At 44.8% G+C, this 21,783-nt stretch overlaps 1 protein-coding gene across 9 annotated transcripts in view; it reads left to right on the top strand.

Annotated features, from left to right (window-relative positions):
- The window catches only part of MEF2A (myocyte enhancer factor 2A), a 243,760-nt gene that overhangs the window by 98,426 nt on the left and 123,551 nt on the right, over positions 1–21,783 (top strand). The window lies entirely within an intron of this gene.

The following is a 21,783-nucleotide window of genomic DNA, read 5'->3' as shown; positions in this document are numbered from 1 at the left end:
GTGCGAGAGCACGTAATATAACGTCGGCTCTCGCGCAGGCCACTAGGGGCGCATGCCCCACGCTCGCCCCCGACTCCCGTGCCCGGCGGGCGCGATCGCCGGGGGGCACACGCAATTGCTCGTTACAGAGCGAGAACCGGGAGCTGTGTGTGTAAACACACAACTCCCGGTCCTGTCAGGGAGAGAAATGCTGATCTTCTGTTCATACAATGTATGAACAGCGATCTGTCATTTCCCCTAGGGAGGCCACCCCCCCTACAGTTAGAACACACCCAGGGAACATACTTAACCCCTTCCTAGTGTTAACCCCTTCACTGCCAGTGGCATTTTTATAGTAATCCAATGCATTTTTATAGCACTGATCGCTATAAAAATGCCAATGGTCCCAAAAATGTGTCAAAAGTGTCCGCCATAATGTCGCAGTACCGAAAAAAAAATCGCTGATCGCCACCATTACTAGTAAAAAAAAAATATTAATAAAAATGCCATAAAAATACCCCCTATTTTGTAGACGCTATAACTTTTGCGCAAACCAATCAATAAACGCTTATTGCGATTTTTTTGTTTGTTTGTTTTACGAAAAATATGTAGAAGAATACGTATCGGCCTAAACTGAGGAAAAAAAAAGTTTTTTTATATATTTTTGGGGGATATTTATTATAGCAAAAAGTAAAAAATATTCATTTTTTTTCAAAATCGTCGCTCTATTTTTGTTTACAGCGCAAAAACTAAAAACTGCAGAGGTGATCAAATACCACCAAAAGAAAGTTCTATTTGTGGGGAAAAAAGAACGCCCATTTTTGTTTGGGAGCCACGTCGCACGACCGCGCAATTGTCAGTTAAAGCGACGCAGTCCCGAATCGCAAAAAAGTGCTCTGGTCTTTGACCAGCAATATGGTCCGGGGGTTAAGTGGTTAAAAGCTATTTTCGATTTTTGATTTCAACCCCATTCTTGGTCATTTGTTAGTTTTGAAAGTCTGAAAATATGAAAATGATTGTTGAGGGTGAAAGCTGCCAGCAGCTTTCACCCTCAACAATCATTTTCATATTTTCCGACTTTCAGACCAACAAATGACCAAGAATGGGGTTGAAATCAAAGTCGAAAATACCTTTTAACTGGAGCTGCTGTGGTTTTCATTTATTAAATTTTTTTCAACAATTTTCAAGTTTTTGGTTACTCCAAAATTAATAAACAGTTAAAGTATTTCAGAAAAAAAGATTGGTAAGCTGCAATATAGCAAAAAAATAAAAAAAAATGTTTTTTTGTTTAACCACTTAAGCCCCGGACCAATATGCTGCTAAATGCCCAAAGGCGTTTTTACAATTCGGCACTGTGTCGCTTTAACAGACAATTGCGCGCTCGTGCGACGTGGCTCCCAAACAAAATTGGCGTCCTTTTCCCCCCACAAATAGAGCTTTCTTTTGGTGGTATTTGATCACCTCTGCGTTTTTTATTTTTTGCGCTATAAACAAAAATAGAGCGACAATTTAAAAAAAAAAATGCAATATTTTTAACTTTTTGCTGTAATAAATATCCCCCAAAAACATATATAAAATTAATTTTTTTCCTCAGTTTAGGCCGATATGTATTCTTCTACCTATTTTTGGTAAAAAAAAAAAATTTATAGCGTTTACAAAATAGGGGATATTTTTATTGCATTTTTATAAAAAAAAATGTACTACTAATGGCGGCGATCAGCGTTTTTTTTTTTTCTGTGACTGCGACATTATGGCGGACACTTCGGACAATTTTGACACATTTTTGGGACCATTGTCATTTTCACAGCAAAAAATGCATTTAAATTGCATTGTTTTTTGTGAAAATGACAGTTGCAGTTTGGGAGTTAACCACAGGGGGCGCTGTAGGAGTTAGGCTTCACCTAGTGTGTGTTTACAACAGTAGGGGGGTGTGGCTGTAGGACTGACGTCATCGATAGTGTCATCCCTTTTATAGGGGAGACACAATCGATGCGCCGCCACAGTGAAGCACGGGGAAGCCGTGTTTACATACGGCTCTCCCCGTTCTTCAGCTCCGGGGAGCGATCGCGACGGAGCGGCTATAAACGAATAGAATAAATAAACGCACCGTCGTCCCGGATCGCTCCCCGAGGGAATCCGCCCGCAGCGGGGGGGTCTGCCTATCGGACCCGCGGAAAGGCAAGGACGTATATATACGTCCTTCTGCCTGTCCGTGCCATTTTGCGGACGTAAATAGTCGTGCGGCGGGCGTTAAGGGGTTAATAATAATAATTTAATTATTAACCGCTTTAAACTTTATTACGTAGTGTAATTTAATTCTTTTTATTTTTTTACGTAAAAAAATTTGGCCACCCATACGGACTGTTAGGTCTCCCCCCCCTCCCCCCCATTCAGTTCCTTTGACCCAACAACTTTTCCTATCCCGAGGTTTTCTGTTTGCTAGAAGGTGTGTTGAGTTTGTATCGCCCACTTACCGGTGTTGGAATTGAATGAGTAAGCGTGTGTGGTAGGTGGAAACTGGTTGTATGTTAGGTGGGTGCTGGAAGACAATGTGGTGGGCTGTGAAAACAGAAATGAAAGAGCCGTGTCATGGATGTGGATGTGTGGGCAGAACAAAGAGGTTCAACTCTAAGAATAGACTTTGCCGTCTTCCACTTTCCACTTTCACTGGCGGCTCCAACAGCTCGGACCTGCTGCGTTAAGTGATGGAACTTTTTAGCTTGTCTGCAGAGTTTTTTTTACTTTCGGCTCAGTGCAATAGAAATAAACTTTACTACAAAATTAGCCAACTGTTGTCTGATGCTAGGTCGATGTGGGCGTAGTGTCTGATCGTAGAACCGTCTTATGCCCTAGAAGACAGACGGTTTGTCACTTGCATGTTCTAGGCTGCCCTAGCTACAGGAAGGAGTGCCAGACACGGGTTGCTATCTTATAATCAGTTTCCATGCACAGAAAGTACCTGATGACAGGTATTGTATGCGCTCTATCTACACTTTTGTCAGGCTTTTAGCTTTTGATGTTGTGGGGTTTTTTTTGGGTGAAAATTGTGCGCTTTTACTTGCACTGGAGACATGTGAATGGAAGGAAGAACTTCAGCAGGGAATGGGAATACTAAACCCGAGCTTCACGAACAAGGGGAAGCTCCGCTTATCCGCCTCCTCCCACCCTCCGCTGCCACATTTGGCACCTTTTTGGCTAAGAGCAGGTACCCATTTCCAGTTCAGTTCGCCGTACCCCCCCCCCTCCCCCATAGCCAGCCCATTGAGAAAGCGCAGTGCAATTTGCGCATACAAAGTAGGAAACCGGCTGTAAAGCTGCAAGGCCTTCACTGACAGTTTTTCTTAGCCAAGATCAGGGGTGCCCAACCAGTGGCCCATGGAGCCCTCTGATGTAGCCCTTGACCTCCTGCTCTGGGATGGCAGGTTGGCAACCCCAGATCAGCAGTTTTGTGAATGAAGCCGCTGGTAGAGGAAGCAAGTGCCTGCGGAGCGGATGCTTCCTGTATTGCGCCAGCTCCTGTCATAGGCGGAGTGATACCAAATGCACATCACCCGGAAAAAAGCAACAGATGGCGATACCTGAATGGAAGACAGTTATTAAGGATATGTTTACTACTAAATTCACAGTATATATGGGCATATACATTCTGCAGTGGTTACTGGGCTGCTTTCAAACTGATCCACAGGTGCAATGCAGCTGCGGGTTACCTGCACTGAGCCATAGACTACTGTTATTACCTGCGGGTTTGTTGCGCTTTCAGAAAGTGCGCCACACCTGCAGGATATAATAGAAGTTTACGGCAAAATGCTGCTAACCCGTAGAAAATCCGCAGGAGCACTGCGCTGCACCCGTTAAAATTGCAGAGCATCAGTGTGAAAGCAGCCTTGGGCCCCTTTTACATGATCGGTCCGACCCAATCGGACTTAATCACCTCTATGGAGCAGCAGATGTAAACAGACGTGTCTGTTTACACCTGCCTACCAAAAAAAAATGGAAAGGGATCTGGGCGAATCGGATTGGATCAGAGGGCCCATAGAGTAGAGTGGGCTGTGTCCATGGACAAACGGACCTATCATCCTCCCGCTCCGCTCATTGTGGCCCGCAACCAGTTACCAATTCGCTTAAGTAGCCCTCGCTCTTCAAAAGGTTGGGCACCCCTGGCCAAGATGGTGGTGGTAGCACCCGAGAGCCAATTCAAGAATCGGCCCGGGTGAGGACACCGCTGGATGCCTAAACAGTACCCCAATAGTAAAAGTCAGCTGCTATAGTATTTGTAACGGCTGTCTTTTTTTGGAGGTTAAGTTCCTGTCGCAGTTAGCAGGCAGTACTGGTCAACACAGGTGGTGAAGAGGCAACATATCGCCTCCCAGCCGCATGTCGTCTGCTTTCTGAAAGCCACCCATTGCGGATAGCTTTTTAGAGGGGCAGCAAGAGCTGTCTCCATCTGATTTGAGGCTTTAGGAAGTATAAAAATCCATACTGATATGTCGGTAAAGTGGAGACTGAAGGTGGCAAAGTGAGAAGTAGACAGTTTTAGGTATCCTCTTCCAAAAAACGGCTGTAACTTAAGAGCCGGTTCACACACGGGGCGACCTGTCAGGCGACTCAGCCGCCTGACAAGTCGCGGTCCACAGTAGTCAATGGAACCGTTCTAATGGGAGCGACGCAAGTTGCTCCGACTTAGAAAAAGGTTCCTGTACGACTTTGGGGGCAATTTGGGGCGACTTGCATTGACTTCAATACAGAAGTCATTTTGCAAGTTGCCTCTCAAGACGCCTTGAGATCGCCTTGCCGAGTCGCCCCCAAAGTCGTGCTGCCTGTGTGTGTGAACCGGCTCTAAAACGAAATGGAAAAAATATGATAATATATTTACAAAAATATGAGGGATGTACTCACTTTTGTGAGATACTGTATATCTGGTTATACAATGTATTCAGAAGGGTGACGGCTTTTCCTAGGGATTAGTGTCATATTGTAAAATAGTGTGTACTTCATAAGGTTAACTCAATCAGTGTGTTCCTATATTCTGCTTTATTTTTTATCATGTGCCTCCTAATCCCCGTAGTCTCTTTCTGCCGCTGTCTCTTTAATGTGTCACAGTCTGCTGATGATGTCATATTAAGCAAAGTGTTACATTTTACCCCTTATGTACCCGCTAAAGTAATTTGGTGCTTGGAAGATTTTCTCCATTTCAATGGGATTTTGTCAGCAACAAAGCTGTGGGGCTGTTAATTGGCTTGTTATTGTATGTGTGAAAACTGGCATGGCTGTGAGTAGAAAGCTTGACAATTTCTCAGCAATGCTTTGGAATCTGACAAGGAGCCGGGTTCTTGTGAAGCGAGTCAAGTATGAGCTTTAGAAAATGAGAGGTTTTGCCTGTTTCTGGTTGTTTGTCATCCTTATTCTAAAGCACGTAATGAGCTGACTAAGCAGGGTTTAGCCTTGTGCTGTCCTAACCTTCTGTTTGATTTATTTATTTTATTTTTGTGTAACGCTGCTATTATTCTGCAGCTCTTTGCTTTAAGGTAGAACGCAGTATTGGACTATGCTATGATACAACCGTTGAGATAGGGTGACCAGACATCCCCTCTTTCCAGTCCCCTGATTGAGGACACTGTCCCCGGATTTGTTGGGGAAGGGCATCTGGTGCTCTCGCCCTGGGTGCAACATTTAGGGTGCCGCAAAATCATTACTGTACCACCCCCCCCCCCCCCAGGGACTCCTATGGTCCAGCCTGTCCAACATGATACCTCCTGGTGTGTGTGTGGAAGAGGAAGGTGGAGGGTAGGAGGAGGTGCAGAGCGCACAGCGGCATTTGGAGAAGCTCTTGGCAGGGGATACTGAGGAGCGGCTGGGTAGGTCAGTGTTGGGAATCGGTTAGGTCAGTGTTGGGAATCGGGTAGGTCAGTGTTGGGAATCGGGTAGGTCAGTGTTGGGAATCGGTTAGGTCAGTGTTGGGAATCGGGTGGGTCAGTGTTGGGAATCGGGTGGGTCAGTGTTGGGAATCGGGTGGGTCAGTGTTGGGAATCGGTTAGGTCAGTGTTGGGAATCGGGTAGGTCAGTGTTGGGAATCGGGTAGGTCAGTGTTGGGAATCGGGTAGGTTAGTGTAGGAATCAACTTGGTCAATACTACTTTACTAGTGGAAGGGACTCAGGGAGTACCTAAAGTCTGGCAGGGGGTGCAAATTTCTTGCCTTGTCCCGGGTGCTGACAACCCACGCTACACCACTGACTGCATATATAATTTGAGGAAAAAATGCGTATAAAATAGTTTACAATTTGCCAATGAAAAAATAAAAATATGTCCCCGGATTTCATTTGAAAAATCTGGTCACCTTATATTGAGAGGGTACAGAAGGCATGGGCTAGAACCATTCCTGCAGCATTTGGGGAGCTACCTTAATGGTTGGTATGGCATGCTAGGTTATGTTTCGTAGAATCTACAGACTGGTGGACTGCCCACCCTTAGCCCTGAATCTTGTAGGTTAAAGTTGGGTGTTTAAGCAACAATGATAGCAACACACAATACAAAGTGATCTGGTTTCTTAGAATCCGCAGGATCATAGTCTGTCCACCCTTGGTTCTGAATCTTTTAGGTTATAGTTGGATGTTTAGGCAACATTGGTAGAAACGCACAATACAAAGTGGCTTTGTTTTCAAGAATACACAATCTCGCCCACCATTGGCTCTGAATCATGTAGGTTATAGTTGGGTGTTTAAGCAACAATGGTAGGAACATACAGTGCAAAGTGGTCTTTCCTAGAATCTGAAGATTTGTAGACTATGCCCACCCTTGATACCGAGTATCTTGTAGGTTATTTGTCCGATGTTTTAGGCAAGATTGCAGGAACCACTTTGGACTGTGCGTTGCAACATTTTGAAAATGTGCCTACAGAGCGCTTTCCATTACTTACTAGTAACATTACTGTAGCACTTGGGGGGGTTGGTTTGTAGGTCATGCTGGATCTTTTTTCTTAGAATCTGCAAGCTCATAGACTCTGACTACCCTTGATTCTGAGTCTCTTGCTGTTTATAGTTGGGTGGTTAAGCAACAGTGGTAGAAACGTGCAGTGCTGTAGTTTGAAATTTTATCTGCAGAGCCGATTTCATATTACTGGCTAGAAGCGTACTTGGGGAGCCACCCAGAAGGTTGGTATGTCAAGCTGGATCTTGTGCCCACCCTTGATTCTAAGTCTCTTGTGAGTTGTAGTTTGTTGATACCACTGTTGCTTAAAAATGCCCATGCAGTCCAACGTGGTTCCTGCATTATGACATTTTTTCTGCAGAGCTCTTTTTATTACTGACTAGAATCATTTCTGCAGGACTTGGGGAGCTACCATAATGTTTGGTATGGCATGCTGGATCTTGTTACCTGGAATCTACAGGGAAAAGGGAATAGCCGCTCCAGGTGTGAACCCAGATGCATATCTTCCGCTGCAGAGAACTCGGGTGCAGGCAATGCACTTGGCAAAGCAGGAACAAAAATTGTCTCTGGACAGCTGCACTCTGAACAATTTGTAGCCTTCATTAAAAGGACAGCACTACAAGTCACAGCAAAATTAAATAAAAACCCAACACTGACGCGTTTCACACTTAAACTAGTGCTTAGTCATAGCTGGACTAAGCACTAGTTTCAGTGCGAAACGCGTTAGTGGTCTGGTTTTTATTTTATTTTTCTGTGACTTGTAGTGTTCTTCTTTTAATAAAGGCTACAATTTGTTCAGAGTGCGGCTGTCCAGAGACAATTTTTGTTCCTGCCTGGAATTTACAGGCTCTGTGACTCCCTATCCTTGATTCTGAGTCTCTTGCAGGTTATTGGTCGTTTAGTCAACCATGATAGCAACGGCACAGTACAAAGTGGTTCCTGCATTTTGAAATTTTGTTGACGGATCTCTTTCCGTTACTAGCTAGAACACATGTCAAACACAAGGCCCACAAGCCGAATCTGGTCCTCCAGGCAATTTCATGTGGCCCTCACATCCCCCTCATCTCCACCCCCACCTGTTCTCCGCAGTAGAGAAGACAGGACTGCACCAGATCCTGCACTTCTCTGTCCAGTCCTCCTGGCAGCAACACAAGGCAAGGGGGTGCACTGATGTAAGGGATAGTGTGGGGGGGGGCTCTTGACATCTGATGTAAGGGGGGTGGGGTGCTGATACAACCGGCCCTTTTGAGGGCAACCATAATGCTGATGTGGTCCACAAGGAAATAGTTTGACACCCCTGTGCTAGAAGCATTTCTGCAGCACTTGTAGACTACTCGTCTTTGATTTTAAGTCTGTCTTGTAGGGTATAGTTTAGGGCATAGTTTAGGGCTGCAACTAACGATTATTTTCATAATCGATTAGTTGGTCGATTTATTGTTTCGATTAATCGGATAATGGCCTTTCATTCACAAATTGCAGCAAAAACACATTACATGCTTTTCTGCATCTTCTCCATTGAAGTATATTGAACCAAAAAAATTAAAAAAATAGCACCGTTTTGCATTAAAAAGTCCTTGCCCTTTCCAAATACTCAGCAGATGAAAAAAATAAATCATGGGTGTGAACGTGTCCCATAGGAAAACATGTAAATGAACTGTAGTGCGTAAAGCACCAAAGCACAGAGGTGTGAAACCAGGCCTGAGATGTTTAGTAACATAATGGGGTTAAAAAAACAGAAATAAGTGCAAAAAGAGCAAATATTCGCTACTGTAAGGGCCCTTTCACACTGGTGCGTTTCTGCTGCGGTTTTGCCGCGTTTTCGCAGTAAAAATAGCGCTATTAAAACGCTCCCCATGCCCTTCTCCATTGAAATTAATTAAAAACGCGGTAAAATCACGGTGTTTTACTGCGATTTTAACGCTCCGTTTTTACAGCGGTTTTTAATTCATATCAATGGAGGGGGCATGGGGAGCGTTTTATGGGCGTTTTAATAGCGATATTTTTACCGCAAAAACGCACCAGTGTGAAAGAGCCCTAAGGGGTTCATTTTTTTACTGTGGGACAGTGAAAGTAATATTTACAGTAGCGATTTGCTTTTTTGTACTTTAAAGGGCTAATTTTAGTTTTTTTTTAACCCCATTATGTTACTGTCCGATTAACCTCTTGACCACCGCCCCATGTCAAAAAGACGTCCTCCTTTTTAAAGTTGAATATCTCGATAACGGCAGCAGCTGCTGCCACAACCGAGATATTCATCTTTTCAGGGGGCGGTGGTGTACACGATAACGGCGGTCTCCGCGGCGGATTCGCCGCGAGATCGCCGTTATCGGTGGCGGGAGAGGGGCCCCCCCCCCTCCCGCCGCTCTCCCGCGCCCTCCGCCGCTTACCGGAGCCGTCGGTAGTGGCGGAGGGGATCGGATGTGTCCGGCAGCTGAGCGGGGACGGGACTGAAGGAGAAATCTCCTTCACCCGTCCTCATAGCTCTGCTGGGCGGAAGTGACGTCAAAACGTCAGTCCCGCCCAGCCTCTTAAAGAAACATTTTTTTTTTTGTCATTTGAAAAAATGACTTTTTTTTTTTTTTTTTTTGCATTTAAGTCTAATTATGAGATCTGAGGTCTTTTTGACCCCAGATCTCATATTTAAGAGGACCTGTCATGCTTTTTTCTATTACAAGGGATGTTTACATTCCTTGTAATAGGAATAAAAGTGATCAATTTTTTTTTTTTTTTTTTCAGTGTAAAAAAATTATAAAACTAAATAAAAATAAATAAGAAAACCCAAAAAAATTTTTTTAAAGCGCCCCGTCCCGACGAGCTCGCGCGCAGAAGCAAACGCATACGCGAGTAGCGCCCGCATATGAAAACGGTATTCAAACCACACAAGTGAGGTATCGCCGCGATCGTTAGAGTGAGAGCAATAATTCTAGCCCTAGACCTACTCTGCAACTCAAAAAATGCAACCTGTAGAATTTTTTAAACGTCGCCTATCGAGATTTTTAAGGGTAAAAGTTTGACGCCATGCCACGAGCGGGCGCAATTTTTAAGCGTGACATGTTGGGTATCATTTTACTCGGCGTAACATTATCTTTCACAATATATAAAAAAATTGGGCAAAATGTATTGTTGTCTTATTTTTTAATTCAAAAAAGTGATTTTTATCCAAAAAAAGTGCGCTTGTAAGACCGCTGCGCAAATACGGTGTGACAAAAAGTATTGCAATGACTGCCATTTTATTCCCTAGAATGTCTGCTAAAAAAAATATATAATGTTTGGGGGTTCTGATTAATTTTCTAGCAAAAAAATTGTGATTTTCACATGAAGGAGAGAAGTGCCAGAATTTACCTGGTGGGCAAGTGGTTAATCGATTATGAAAATTGTAATCGATTAATTTCATAATCGATTAGTTGTTTCGGCCCTAGTATAGTTTGCCAAGAATAGTAGCAACGTACAGTCCAAAGTGGTTCCTGAATTTTGATGTTTCTTCTGCAGAGCTCTTTCTCTTACTGGCTAGAAGTTTTCATGCAGCACTTGGGGAGCCACCATTTATGGTTGGAATGGCACACTCCATCTTGTTTCTTAGAAGCTGCATGCTCATAGACTGTACCCACCATTGATTCGGAGTCTCCTATAGGTCATGGTTGGCCAAGAATGGTAGCAAAGCCCAGTCCAAAGTGGTTCCTGCATTTTGAAATTTCTTCTACAGAGCTCTTTCCATGACTAGATTATAAGTATTGCTCACTGTTTAGTTATACTTTCTAAATACTTTATTGAAGCCATAGTTTCCATATCATGCGTTGATGAGATTACTTTATAATATTAGGCTTTCTGTGCTATAAACCAGCGGTTGTGGCTGCACAATAGCCCACGGGACATAAATAAATGCTTTATATTGCACTGTTCATTATTCCTAAATGAGGAATTTGTGATGGAAGTAATCAAAATGTAGTTGTCTGGTTTATACTTCCCCCATTCACTTGGACTGTAATAAAAGCATAGCGGTTATATCCCATTATTTCTAAACCTCTGGTTATGCTTGCAATAAAATCAGTTTTGCTTTAAATTTCAGTATGCCCAAAAAAAAGTCTTGGGCCTCATTCACACGGACAGATGGCCACCTGTGGCATTGGTTGGTGAAACTTGATTGTTAAAGATAGAAAACTTGCATAATGTATAATTTTCTTTGAGCTACCAGTGTACAGGGTCAGTTATTTCTCCTTTTTACGGGAAGACTCTTCTGCAGCAAAATGGGCTTCTAGTCCTAAACGCTTCCATTTGGGTTCGCTCTCAGTTGGCCATATGACAGTGTTCCTTTTGCAAAAATGTTTATTGGAGTTATCAGTTTTCTTTGTTTTTGTAAGATTGTCTCTTGCTGTATAAAAAAAAAAAAAGTGCAAACGGGGAAGTGGATAAAAGAAAAGGAGGGTCAATAGGTCAAGTATATCAAAGACAATCCAAAACAAAAATGGTCGATACCATGCCACAGGCCTCGACAAAATCCGGGCGCCAGGTCGCAATTGCGACAAATTGTGATCTGGCGCCCGCCGGTAATTGAGTCCGTGTCTTTGCGGCCTCAATTACCGCCCCCACCGCTGCGCGATCCCGTCGACCCGCAACGGCCCGTAATTTAGGCCGCGGCTTTGCAGCCTTGTTAAGGCCCAAGCTGCCTTCTGTGACCTGGCGCCATCTGGTGGTGGCCGTTGGCATTACAGGAAAACAGCAGTTCTAATGTGTGTTTTTTTTTTTTTACTGTTTTCACTGCCATCTCCTTCCCTCTAATTAGAACCCCCAAACATTATGTATATTTTTTTATTCTAACACCCTAGAGCAGTGGTCATCAACCCTGTCATGCAGGGCCCACTAACAGGCCAGGTTTTATGTATTACCTTGTGGAGATGCAGTCTAGAATACTGCAATCACTGAGGAGCAAATGATATCCGCTGTGATGTATTTCAGTTATCTTGCAAACCTGGCCTGTTAGTGGGCCCTGCAGGACAAGGTTGATGACCACTGCCCTAGAGAATAAAATGGCGATCGTTGCAATACTTTCTGTCACACCGTATTTGCGCAGCGGTCTTACAAGCGCACTTTTTTTGGGAAAAAATACACGTCTTATTTTTTAATAAAAAAAAAACAAAAAAAAACAGTAAAGTTATCCCAATTTTTTTTAAATATTGTGAAAGATATGGTAACGCGGAGTAAATGGATACCCAACATGTCACGCTTCAAAATTGCGTCCGCTCGTGGAATGCCGACAAACTTTTACCCTTTAAAATCTCATAGTCGACGTTTAAAAAAAATTCTACAAGTTGCATGTTTTGAGTTACAGAGGAGGTCTAGAGCTAGAATTATTGCTCTCGCTCTAACGATCGCGGCGATACCTCACATGTGTGGTTTGAATACCGTTTACATATGCGGGCGCTACTCACGTATGTGTTCACTTCTGTGAGCAAGCTTGGCTGGACCCGCGCATTTTCTGGCTCCTAACTTTTTTTAGCTGGCTCCTAGATTCCAAGCAAATTTTTCAAACCCTGCCATGGCAGTAACTTATAGAGTTGATGCAACCAGATCATGAGGGTGCGAATGCTAAAGAAACAAACCAGCCTCATGGGTTCTGATCCTTATGTGTTACTAGCACCACCCACAATCTAGGGGAGGAGATGACCCAAGCACCACATGTAGACCAGCAGGCAAAATGCTTAATGGGGCCCAAAAAAAAAAGAGAGAAACAGTGGAGAAAGAAGGAAGGATGGTGGTAAAGAGGGTCCCCCAGGATGCAACTACATGTCCACAGCTAAAAGCTCCATGAGAGTTCTCAAGTCAAGAGCAGAGAGCGGTCCAGGCGCAGATTGTCGTCGTATGCGATCCACGGTTCCCATACCTTCAGAAATTTGGCACACGTGTCATTCAAAATAGAGATAAGCTTCTCCTGCACCATAGTCCCCATAAGACGACGTTTCACCTCAGCTAGATTAAGAAACTGCTGTCGCCAGGCCTTGCCAGTGTTTGACAGGCTGCCAGGAAAACAAAGCCCACCAATCTCTGCTGGTTTTTAGAAGGAGCTATGATAGACTTATGTAGAAGAGCCTACCATGCATTACATGCCCAAGGATATGTTGAGTTCCGTTCTGATCATAGCATACACTTGGGTCCAAAATGCGGATCGCTTTGAGGCAAGTGGCCATGCGACAAAGGTGCACCATGGATCTAATGCCAGGCCTTGGCCAGTGTTTGACAGGCCACCAGGAAAACCAAGCCCACCAATCTCTGCTGGTTTTTAGACAGAGCCATGATAGGCTTATGTAGCAGAGCCTCCCGCCGATTACAAGCCAAGGATCTGTTAAGTACAGCTCTGATCATAGAATACACATGGGTCCAAAAGCGGATCACCTTTGAGCAAATTGACATTCAACAATGTTTAAAGTGCACCACAGATATAATGCCAGGCCTTGGCCAGTGTTTCATGGGCCACCAGGAAAACCAAGCCCACCAATCTCCGCTGGTTCATAGGCCCTGTACACACGGTCGGACAAAGCCGATGAAAACGGACTGAAGTTCAGTTTCATCGGTCCAAACCGACCGCGTGTGGGCCCCATCGGTCCGTTCTCCTTTGGTCGCAAAATGTAGAACTTGCTTTAAAATTGAACCGATGGGCGCCTAACCGATCGGTCAAAACCGATGGTTAGTATGCAAAAGCATCGGTTCCAAACCCGGGCATGCTCAGAATCAAGTTGAAGCATGCTTGAAAGCATTGAACTTGATTTTTATCAGCACGTTGTTGTGTTTTATGTCACCGCGTTGGACTCGATCGGTTTTTGAACTGATGGTGTGTAGGCACATCAGACCATCAGTCGGTTTCATCGGTTAACCGATGAAACTGAACTTCAGTCCGTTTTCATCAGTTTGGACTGATCGTGTGTACAGGGCCTTAGACAGAGCCATGATAGACTTATGCAGGGGTGGACTGACAACTCATGGGGTCCCCGGGCAAATAGGAGATTATGGGCCCCCCAAGCAATAGATTATGGGGCCACACAGTAAATACACACACACACACACACACACATAAATACACACACACACATAAATACACACACACACATAAATACACACACACAGTACACATACATGCACACACTGATAAGGTACTGGAGAGGCGGGGCAGCTATAATCTTGTTTTTTTTTTTAGACCAAAAGGATGTCAGTAAGGGACAGATGTAAAAAAAACACAGATTTTTACATACTGTCCCTGGTTTTACCGAGGGTGGCAACCCTGATTTGGGGGGAGGGGGGGGGGGGCTAGTGGCATGGGGCCCTCGGGCAGTGCCCGAATGGTCAGTCTGCCCCTGGGCTTATGTAGCAGAGCCTCCCACTTATTACAAGCCAAGGATATGTTGAGTACAGCTCTGATCATGGCATACACCTGGCTCCAAAAGCAGATCGCCTTTGGACAAGTGGCCATACCACAATGTTCAAGGTGCCCACAACGTGTGCCACTAAAGACGGGTTCAACGTATAACATGAAGTCGTCTTTGAGAAACCTAGCTGAAACAAGTTATTTCGTAGGTTGACCACGTGTCCCGGATTGCCCGGGACAGTCCCGCATTTTGTAGGTCTGTCCCGGGCACCTTCATTCCAGGACAATACAGTGTCCCGGAATGAAACTGACACAGCCCCACCCCCCAAGCCAAAATAATGCCCCCAAAAAGTCCGCCACATCACCATTTTACCATTTTACTGACTGACAGTACTTGTCCTGGCAGGAAATGCCTGGAGGAGCACAGTCCCCACCCCCTGCTTGTGATTGGAGAAATCATACATCCCCCCTCTTGTGTCCAATCACTGTGCTGCGATTCGTTACAGCACAAGCTGATTTTTGGGAAGGGGGGTGTCCCTGAATGGTAGTTTGGAAATGTGGTCACCCTATTCCATAGGTAATAATCGCGCTCTTGCTGATCTTCTGGCATGAGGTGACACGGTGGGGTCACCAGGCCCTGGAAATGGGAAAGTGAGCTTGTCTGATGTGCTTGTCTGATGTGCTCAAACAGTTAAGACAAGTGCTATATAGAATAAATTCTCCCCAGACACCGGCCACATGTCTCCCGCAGCTTTACATCTGCTTACAGTCTGCTAAACATCAGACACTTTGCATGATAAATCATTCTTCGCAGCAACATGCAAATGAGCAGATGAAGGATGTCACTTTTTTTGCTTCCTGCTTCTACTTTGGGGCGCCCTCAAAGCATCGTCCTCCTATGAAGGGAGGCAAAGTCACAGAGCTAGCTGCAGGTACCTCCAGCTGTGATCAGGCCCAGATTTCTCAATAGTCAGCGCCGGCACTACTCGCAGTAAAATCCAGATTGATGACTGTTACCCAGATGCATGCTTATGAAAGGGAATGTAGGTCACAGCTTTGTTTCCTCTGGTCAACAAGTGCCATACAGTTTTATCCAAGATTCATCTCACATGCATGTTATGAATAAGTAATAATGTCTCATTGTTTTTGTTGCCAAAAGATTTTTTTTTTTTTTTTCGTTATTTTCAGTAAGACTTTAGTTAAAAGTAGATGGAATAGCACAGCGTGTCCTGTGGCAGCTTTTAATTTGTTCTTTTGTAGGGATATATGCAAGTGTGTGTTGCTGCCTATTGTTTTTATGCCTGCATTCAGTTTCTTTTCAATATGCCGGTAATTGCTTTTAACTTGTTCCTATTCTCGTTTTTTAACCCACTGTCTCGCTCATTTTATTCTGGAATTTCATGTGCTGTAGCTATATTGATGAACAGGGAGGACACAAAGTCGAATTCGGGAGCAAGATCCAGGAGAGGTTGAGGTATATGTACCTGCCTTGGCATCGGCACAATTAAAAACCCAACTTTGGGCACACAAAAAAAAAACCTTGGCAGTGGGGGCCCCCCACACTGCACCGGTTAAGTGTAGGGGGTTGCAGAAGAGGCTGTATAACTAACTTTTTTTTTTTTTTTCCTCAAAAAGAATGTTTATTGACACATATGGTAACAAACACAGGTACATGTAGAAATACAAAACTTGAACAGTCATTCCATAAAAGATTGGAACAGTACATAACAAACCAAGAAGTCCCTCCCGCATTCCATACAGCTAGCGGCATCACACACATTTCCCACCAGGTCTTAGCAGAACTCCAACCACCAAACCAGTACAGTGCTTCCGCTACACATGCCTGTGCCTAAACTAGTAGTCTTTCCAAAACCAGTTCAAGAGGGGCCAACCCTGGGGTATTCAACCAAGGGGCCCACAGGAGATCAAACTTCCCCCGCCGCCCCTGTGTTGGTAGATGTATTTCTCCATGCGTAACGTAGCCCTCATCTGCGTTATCCATTCACTGAGCTTGGGAGGTTCAGTCGCCTTCCAATGACGGAGAATGAGTTTACGAGCCTGAAAGAGGGCCCTATCAATGGCCTGTTTAGGATTGTCCTCAAGCGGTACATCGTCCAAGACGCCCAGGCCTTTGGGTCCTGGGGGATCGTGGCCGAAAACACTGTGGTCAGAGTGTTAAGAACCCCCCATCAGGAGGCTGTATAACTTACCTTCTCTTTGCTCCAGCAGGCTCTCTCAGGTCGTCTGACCTGTCCCACGGTCTCGCTCCTCCCTCAACAACGTACAGTACAGAGGAAATAACCATGCGCTGTACGTGATCCCAAGGCTCTACCCACAGCCCAGGCCTTCGGAAAGAGAAGAGTACTGGAGCTGGAAGTTCTGTATGTAATGCAACCTCTGCTGCAACCCCCTAGACCACATGTGTCAAACACGAGGTATGTGGGCAGAATCAGGCCTGCCGGGCCATTTCATGTGGCCCTCGCACCTCACCTGCAGCTATGGAACCCCCCCCCCCCCCCGCCTCTGATTCCACCTTGTCGGCAGTAGAGAGGACAAAACAGATCCTGCCCCTCTATGTGTGGCCGCACCAATCATTTGTGGTAAAAAGTAGAAACATTTATATAGTCTTACAGATGCACCTGGCCCTTTTGAGGGTAACCATAATGCTGATGCGGCCCGTGATGAAATTGAGTTTGACACCCCTGCCCTAGAATTAACAAGCGTTTAACCCTTGGAGTGCCGGGGGCTTGCTTTTATAGGCATTTGCCATCTATACAAAAAAAAAAAGCAATATGAAGCGTTCTTCCCTAGGAAACCTTAAAGGGGTTGTAAAGGAAAACATTTTTTTGCATAATAAGCATCCTTTACCTGCAGACATTCCTCTTTTCACAGAAGTTTCTCTATTTCTTCTCTGTTCTGTTCACTTCCTGCTTGTCTGATTGTTACTGACCACCGTGAAGGGAGGCTTTACTGCGGTGGTCAGTAACGCGCTCGCCCCCTCCTGGGAACTACATCTGTGCGGCAGGACGCTCTCTACGTGTTAGAGACTTCAAGGAGGTGTGAATTACTGGGCGTGCCGTAATTCATACTGGGAAATGTAGTTCTTACATGAACGAGCGCCGCAAACCAGGAAGTGAATGAGAGAACAGAAACTAGAATGCCGGAGGTGATATAAATGAGGGAATTTAATAGGTATATACTCGTTTTTTAACCGAATCATTACACTATTCTGTCTGTCTACCTTGCAGACATTAATTTTAGGCAAAATTCTTTTTTCCTTTAGTGACCCTTTAAAGTCAAGGCTAATGCATCAAAGATTGTGCAGAGTGACTCTTAATTCTGTGTGTTGCGTCATCTGATCTTGAATGGGATGATGTCTTTTCATAGAAATACACCTCTATCTGATGGGTCAGCAGTACCTGATAACTTTGGTTTGGATGTTTTTATGGTGAATGTTTTTCAGCTGTTGGTTCTGTAGACTTGGGGCAATTGTATTTTTGCACTCATGTCTGACAGCAGTCAGGTCCAGGATCTGGTTTTATTTCATGGAAGTGGATCTTTCTGCTGGCTTGGATATGAAGTCCGTTTGCAAGGCCTGTGTGGAGTAAATGCATCTTCTTGTTTAGAAGTGTAAAACTGTTAGAACAATGTTTTTGACTAATATATAGCTCATAGATGGGCAACGTAAAGCATGCACACCAGGGAGGACACAGACATTTTTTTTTGTGGATTTTTTTTTTTGCTTTGCCCCGGCTACTTACAAACATTGCGCTACTGCCGAACACTTTAATTGACTGCTTACTAGGCTTTGTAGATTTACAAAGCCCGGTTTGCCTCTTTGCAGCCATGGCTCACCCACCTCCATGATGTTTCAGATTGGCATGCCTGATGTCACTGACATTTAGGTATTGGCCCTCCTACCAGTACCAGCTAAAATGACATCTGAAGAAACTGGGACTCCAAGTCCAAGGTCTATAAGTGCATTAATTGGGGTTGTTCCCAGGTTGGAATGTGTGGGAATTGTGGCTTATCTAAGTTCTGAAGATGCCGATATTGGGGCTGATCTGAGCTATGAAGGTGCCGGGAATTGGGGCTGATCTGAGCTCTGAAGGTGCTGGATTTGTTTGGGGCTGACCCGAGGGCTGAAGGTGCAGGAATTGGGGCTGAAGGTGCAGGAAGTGGGGCTGACCCGAGGGCTGAAGGTGCAGGAAGTGGGGCTGACCCGAGGGCTGAAGGTGCAGGAAGTGGGGCTGACCCGAGGGCTGAAGGTGCAGGAAGTGGGGCTGACCCGAGGGCTGAAGGTGCAGGAAGTGGGGCTGACCCGAGGGCTGAAGGTGCAGGAAGTGGGGCTGACCCGAGGGCTGCGGGCGCCGGACGTGGGGCTGACCCGAGGGCTGCGGACGCCGGACGCGGGGCTGACCCGAGGGCTGCGGGCGCCGTACGTGGGGCTGACCCGAGGGCTGCGGGCGTGGGGCTGATCTGAGATCTACTGTGGGCTATTGATCAGTGGCCTGCTGGTTATCTAATGATTCTACACTTGGCACTTAGGCCTGATAATGAGTTTTTTTAGTGCATTTTCAATTTTGCAGAAACACTACAGTCCATTCAATGTGGCTTCCTATGGGTCGCATTCACATCTATGATTTTTATGGAAAGGGCCAGGGACTTGTTTTTGATCCATTGAAGTCTATGAAACCAAAAACATGTATTGAAAAATGCAAAATGCACCTGCAATATGCAAACTGCAATCTGCATAGGTGTGAATCAGGCCTTAGGCAGGATTCACATCTATGGATTTTTAATGCATTTTGCAGGTTTGCCCATTTTAACATGGTTTCCTATGGAACACGTTCTGTAGTGCAAATCTGCAAAAAGCACTAAAAATGCATAGGTGTGATCGGCCTTAGGGTGGAAAAGATTTGCAGACCCCTTTTTATATAGAGGAGTCAAGTACCTCATAATTTTTTCAGTCAATTACAAATTGTGACTGGCATATTTGTTTTTTTGTTGTTTTTTTAAAGTGCATTTGTTGGAAATTTATTGCCAGGGTAAATTTTCACAGTTGAAAGAAAGTACAGCAAGCTGTATTTTTCTACACTTCAAATACGAAAATACACGGCAATACATCACAGTGCTAATAAATACCCAAAGAAAGAAGAAGGTCACCTGAACAGACACATGCTTCGGAGATAATGCAGCGTAAAAGCATGCAAGCCACAAGCATGCCCGGCTTTTCAGCAAGAAGTCGCTGGCTGGCTGATTTCTCCTGCAAATGGAAGTGCCTTCTATGTTGTGATCTGTATTCCTGAAAGTGGTAAAGCAATATATACATACAGGTGATTCTCGAAAAATTTGAATATCGTGCAAAAGTTAATTTATTTCACTAATGCAACTTAAATGGTGAAACTAATATATAAGATGGACTCATTACTGCAAAGCAAGATAGTTCAATCTGTGATTTGTCATAATTGTGATGATTATGGCTTACAGCTCATGAAAACCCCAAATCCACAATCTCAGAAAATTTTAATATTGTGAAAAGGTGGAATATTCTAGGCTCAGTGTCCCACTCTAATCGGCTAATTAAGCCATAACCCCTACAAAGGGTTCATGAGCCTTTAAATGGTCTCTCAGTCTGGTTCAGTAGGAATAACAATCATGGTAAAGACTGTTGACCTGACAGTTGTGCAGAAAACCATCATTGACACCCTCCAAAAGGAGGGAAGGCCTGAAAACAGGTAATTGCAAAAGAAGTTGGATGTTCCCAAAGTGCTGTATCAAAGCACATTAATAGAAAGTTATGTGGAAGGGAAAAGTGTGGAAGAAAAAGGTGCACAAGCAGCAGGGATGAGCGCAGCCTGGAGAGGATTTACAGGAAAAGGCCATTCAAATGTGTTGGGGACTTTCACAAGGAGTGGACTGAGGCTGGAGTCAGAGCATCGAGAGCCGCCACACACAGACGGATCCTGGACATGGGCTTCAAATGTCGTATTCCTCTTGTCAGGCCTCCTGAACAACAAACAACGTCGGAAGTGTCTTACCTGGGCAAAAGAACAACACACCTGTTCTGGTGCTCAAGGGTCCAAAGTCCTCTTTTCTGACGATCTCATTTGGAAACCAAGGAGCCGGAGTATGGAGGAAGAATGGAGAGGCACGCACTGCAAGATGCTGGAAGTCCAGTGTGAAGTTTCCGCAGTCTGTGATGATTTGGGGAGCCGTGTCATCTGCTGGTGTTGGTCCTCTGTGCTTCATTAAGTCCGGGGTCACCGCAGCCGTCTACCAGGAGATTTTGGAGCACTTCATGCTTCCTTCCGCAGACGAGCTCTATGGGGATGCTGACTTCATTTTCCAGCAGGACTTGGCACCTCCCCCACACTGCCAAAAGCACCAAAACCTGGTCACATGACCGTGGGATTACTGTGCTTGATTGGCCAGCAAACTCGCCTGACCTGAACCCCATAGAGAATCTATGGGGCATTGCCAAGAGAAAGATGAGAGACATGAGACTGATCAATGCAGAAGAGCTGAAGGCCGATATTGAAGCATCCTGGTCTTCCATAACACCTCAGCAGTGCCACAGGCTGATCGCTTCCATGCCACGCCACATTGAGGGGCCTAAACCAAGTACTGAGTACATATGCATGCTTCTACTTTTCAAAGGTCCGATATTGTTCTATGTACAATCCTTGTTTTATTGATTGCATGTAATAATCTCATTTTCTGAGATTGTGGATTTGGGGTCTTCATGAGCTGTAAGCCGTAATCATCACAATGATGACAAATCACGGCTTGAACTATCTTACTTTGCATGTAATGAGTCTCTCTCATATATTTTACCTTTTAAGTTGCATTAGTGAAATAAAGGAACTTTTGCACGATATTCAAATTTTTTGAGTTTTACGTGTGTGTGTGTGTGTGTGTGTGTGTGTATATATACAGTGTGTGTGTGTTTGTATACCGTATTTGCCGGCGTATAAGACGACTCAGCATATAAGACGACCCCTAATACACTGCAAAAAACGGTGGTTTTATGGTCTACTCACCGTATTAGACAACCGCCCGCCGCCGCCGCCGGGTGCTTTGTAATGCTGTATGGAATGCCTTTTCAAAACAAAAATGCCGCCGGGTGCTGTATGTAGTCTGTATATGCGCCGCTCAGCCAATCCGGATGCACTGTGTTGATGACAGAGCATGCTAAGCCTGCTCGGATTGGCAGAGGTTATTACTCCAATCCAAGCAGGCTTAACATGCTCTGTCATCAACAGAGTGCATCGGGATTGGCTGAGCGGCGCAGAATACAGACTTACAGAGCGCCTGGCGGGCTGAAATTGAGTGAGCAGCTGCTATACCCGGCGTATAAGACGACCCCCGTTTTTTTGCTGTGAAATTCCGGTGTAAAAAGTCGTCTTATACGCCGGAAAATACGGTATACAGTGTGTGTGTGTGTGTATGTATATACAGTGTATGTATGTATATACTGTGTATGTATGTATGTATGTGTGTGTATATATGTATGTGTATATAT

The sequence above is a fragment of the Rana temporaria genome, chromosome 3, assembly GCF_905171775.1.
Source record: "Rana temporaria chromosome 3, aRanTem1.1, whole genome shotgun sequence".
Classification (NCBI taxonomy): Eukaryota; Metazoa; Chordata; class Amphibia; order Anura; family Ranidae; genus Rana; species Rana temporaria.
The sequence above is the reverse complement of the archived record's forward strand: the minus strand, read 5'-3'. Positions and strand labels throughout refer to the sequence as shown.